The sequence below is a fragment of the Canis lupus genome, chromosome 6 (assembly GCF_011100685.1).
Source record: "Canis lupus familiaris isolate Mischka breed German Shepherd chromosome 6, alternate assembly UU_Cfam_GSD_1.0, whole genome shotgun sequence".
Classification (NCBI taxonomy): Eukaryota; Metazoa; Chordata; class Mammalia; order Carnivora; family Canidae; genus Canis; species Canis lupus.
The window spans coordinates 59,839,114-59,842,989 of record NC_049227.1 but is presented as its reverse complement, the minus strand read 5'-3'; the positions used below and the strand labels follow the sequence as shown (position 1 = coordinate 59,842,989).

Here is a 3,876-nt window from a genome sequence, read left to right as displayed (position 1 = left end):
GGTGTGCCATGTGCCTGGGTAAAAATTCTTTTTCAATGAGAAAAGGAGAGTGACTACTAAAGATAAATACCAGTGTCTTCCACAGCAACCACGAATATCTCTAGAACTTATGTTATACTGAAGCAGACAGACAATATATCATTGTACCCTGAGTAGAGAAAGCAGCACGATAGATATATGCACAGGGTAGTGCCTGAATAAAAAAGAAGGAAAATCCAGGTGGAGTGGGAGATACAGCCTTCCAGGTATGGAATAAATCACAGAATAAAAGGCACAGCATAAGGAATACAGTCAGTGATACTGTAATAGCAATGTAAGGGGACAGATAGTAGCTACACCTGTAGTGAACATAGCATGATTTATAAACTTGTGGGATAACTTTGTTGTACACCTAAAACTAATGTAACCTTGTGTGTTAACTATATTCAAGGATAATCTAATATCACTGAAGAAAGACTGAGCCAAGAAAACTTTCTAAAAGGAGCAAGCTAAAAAATAAATAAATAAATAAATAAATAAATAAATAAATAAATAAATAAATAAAAGGAGCAAGCTAGTAAAGATAGTTAAAAATTGAAAAGTAGCAGCAAATAGAATGATTTAAAGGATGAAGATGATTAGAAGGTATCCAAATGATTCCTAGGCTTTTCACTGAATAAACAGATGTCAAAAAGTAACAAAAAATAACCATAGCAGTGTCTTTTAAGTGGTTGTTGAATTTTTTTCTGGATGTGTTTAATTACTTGTATATTCAAAGAACATTCAAATGGAATTGTATAGCCCCGAATACAGGTATCTCCTGCTAGAAAATAATTTACAGTTTATCATGCTCATTTGTATGTTCTGATAGTAAGTTCTCATCTCAGTAAGAAGCTAATTCTCAGTACATACAGGATAACAAGTAAACATTGCTACCTTGACCTGATGTGCAGCTCAGGAAAAAGTTCTGCCTGGAAAGTTAGATACACATTCATTGTATATCTGTAAGACTGTAGTTTATGCATGGAAACTATAGGAATGTCCTTATAATTTTGCTCAGAGGATGCACAGAATTAGAATGAGAAAAGCAAAGGATTGATGATGGAGCCCTGAGGACACTAATATTTTCAGTATTATTACAAACAGAAAAAGACATGAGGGAAAATGAGAAGGAGTAGTCAGAGAAGGTTCTAGGAGTTCCAGGAGAACATGCCTCAGAAGCCTAGGATGAGTGGGTGTCAAGAAGGAGGCAGTGATCAACAATATTAAATATATTCAGACAATTCACATTGAAGGACCAGATATATCATTAAGTTTGTCATTATGTATTACATCAACGAATACACGCTGAGTACTTGCTATGTGCTGGGCATTGTTCTAGATGCTCAGTACCCAGGATTCAAAAAAAATGAATACAAACCTCTGCCTCATGAAGAACTAGGAAACCAGAAATATGTGCATGTTAGGTGGTGGGAAGTGCTCTGGAGAAAATGAGCAGGAAATGAGGTTATAGCAGCATATTGGGAGTTGAACTTATATGGAGAGTATTCTGAAAAACAGACAAAATGAAGGTGATCTGTGACCTTGTTGAGGACACATTTAGTAAATCTTTGGCTTTGGAGGCAGGTTGGGTGGAGAAGTGATCTTGAGAGAAGAGATAAAGAATGTGGTGCTCTCTCAAGTAAAGAGAAGGCACATCCTGTCAAGAGGAAGAGCAGGCAGGAGAGAGTTACCAGCAAGTGCTGACTGGGAGGGCACCCCTGGAGGGTGCGGGTAAGAAGAACCCAGTGCCATCTAGGGCTGTCACAACATGCATTCTAGGGTCAGGCTGTCAGAGTTCAAACGTTCAGTTCAAATCGCTGCCTATGAGAGCTTGAAAAAGGATCTTACCTCTGTAAGCCTCAATGTTCTTATCAATATTATGGGTAAAACAGTTATTCTTTCTTGATTTCATTGTTGTACTGGTTAATGCCAAATAGTTTCTTAATAAATTATTTTTAAATTCCCAGAATTAATATATAGTTTCTCCAATAAGCAAGTGAGACAATGAGTTCATATGTCAATAAGCTCCTGTAAGCTGTAAAATACCAAGAAATCTAGATAAACTGAAAATCCTTTTGTCAGAAACAAAACAAAACATTGTTTAACAGACTTCCTCCGAACAACATATCTGATTTTACATTAGCTGTTGAGGGAGTAGTATGGAGTAAAACATGAGTCTTTTCTTGGTGTGTTAGAAGCAGGAAAAGTTGAAGAGTTCTTAGAGTTGATATTTCAGAAAGCTTTGGGAAGGAGTAATGAGCTTACAAAATTGGAGGTTTGCTTTTGTTTCGTTGGTTGGTTGCTTGTTTTCGTTTTTCCTGCAAAGGAGGGCTGAGATCTCCAAGCAAAGAAGCTTTTAACTACAAATGAAACAAGTAGAATGAGGTCATTCTATTACATCTGTAGACAATCAACAGTTTCCCGAAAAGTTGTCCATAAGAATCATCTAGGGCGATGATTAAAAATGTCCCCGGTCCGTATTGGCAACAACTGCCACAGGTCATTCTTGATGTAGTTTGTGCATGGACCATGTATTTTCAAAGTGCATGATAAATAAACATAAGTAAACTTTATATTTGGTTAGTGTAAACGAGACTGAATTGTTCCACATAATGCAGCTTTGTAGAGTCTATGAAATGAAATATACTTAATACAAAATAAGCCAGAAATCACCTTCCGGGATTTAAGCGGTCGGGGGCGGGGGGGATGGCAAGGGCCATCCTGGCTGTTTCCCAGGCGCCCGGCAGGGGCAGGCTGCGCGGCTTGTATACTCAAAGAACATTCGAATGGAATTGTAGAACTCCGAATGGAATTGTAGAACTCCGAATACAAGTAAAAAGCTCTGGGGATCCCTGGGTGGTGCAGCGGTTTGGCGCCTGCCTTTGGCCCAGGGCGCGATCCTGGAGACCCGGGATCGAATCCCACGTCGGGCTCCCTGCATGGAGCCTGCTTCTCCCTCTGCCTGTCTCTCTCTGTCTCTCTCTCTCTGTGACTATCATAAATGAATAAAAATTGAAAAAAAAAAAAGTAAAAAGCTCTGAGTCACATACACATTCAGCGACCCCGCCCAGCGCCCCTCTCCTGCGAGGTGGGGGGAGGCTTCGGCCCGCTTCCGCCGCGGGGCGGGCAGGCACCGGGCCTTCCCCCGTGCGGGGCTCCCCGCGGACCCCAGGGGCGGGGGTGGGGGTGGGGGCACCTCTCGCGACCCTTCAGGCCCCCGCACCCGCCTCCCTCCGGCTGCCCGCGGGCCTCTGCTGTTCTTGCACGTTAACCGAAACGTGCACGCGAAACCAAGTTAGGAGCGCCCTCAACGTGGCGCGGGCGCCGCAGTCGGGGACAGGCTCTCGGACGCCCCTCGTTCCACCCTCGCGTGCTCCGCGTGCTCCGCTGCCCCTGGCTTCCCGGGAAACCGCCCGGTCCCCGTTCCCCTTGGAGGCGGGAGCCCGCCGTGTATTGCAGCCCCGCACGGCGGGGGCGGGCGCCCGAAATCGAAAGCAGACGCATGGTCGGCGGCTCCCGTGGCGGAGATTTTGGCTTGTGGGGCGGAGACTCGAGAGCCGGGCGCGGGGGACCGGGCGCGGGCAGGTGCACGGCTGCGCGCGTTTCTTGCGCCTGCGCCCTGCGGGCCGGGAGGCCGGGCGGGAGGCGCCTGCGCAGTGGGCTCCGCGGCCTCTGCGGGAGGGAGCGGGCGCGGGCGGGGATGCGGGGATGCGGGGATGCGGGGATGCGGGGATGCGGGGATGCGGGGATGCGGGGACAGCTTTGGGGCTGCTTGGTTGGTTTGCTTGAATGGGTTAGTGTGGAGTTTTGGGGTAATATTTATATTATAACTCATTTCTTTTACTTTCCTTTCTC

The 3,876-nt window shown here is 45.4% G+C and overlaps 1 long non-coding RNA gene across 1 annotated transcript; it reads right to left on the bottom strand.

Moving 5' to 3' along the window:
• Positions 1-713: 713 nt before the first annotated feature.
• Positions 714-3,575, bottom strand: LOC119872275. The gene is made up of 2 exons (XR_005361295.1): positions 2,695-3,575; positions 714-2,381 (listed from the first exon to the last, which is right to left on the bottom strand). It is a non-coding gene; the product is annotated as an uncharacterized LOC119872275 (long non-coding RNA).
• Positions 3,576-3,876: the final 301 nt, after the last annotated feature.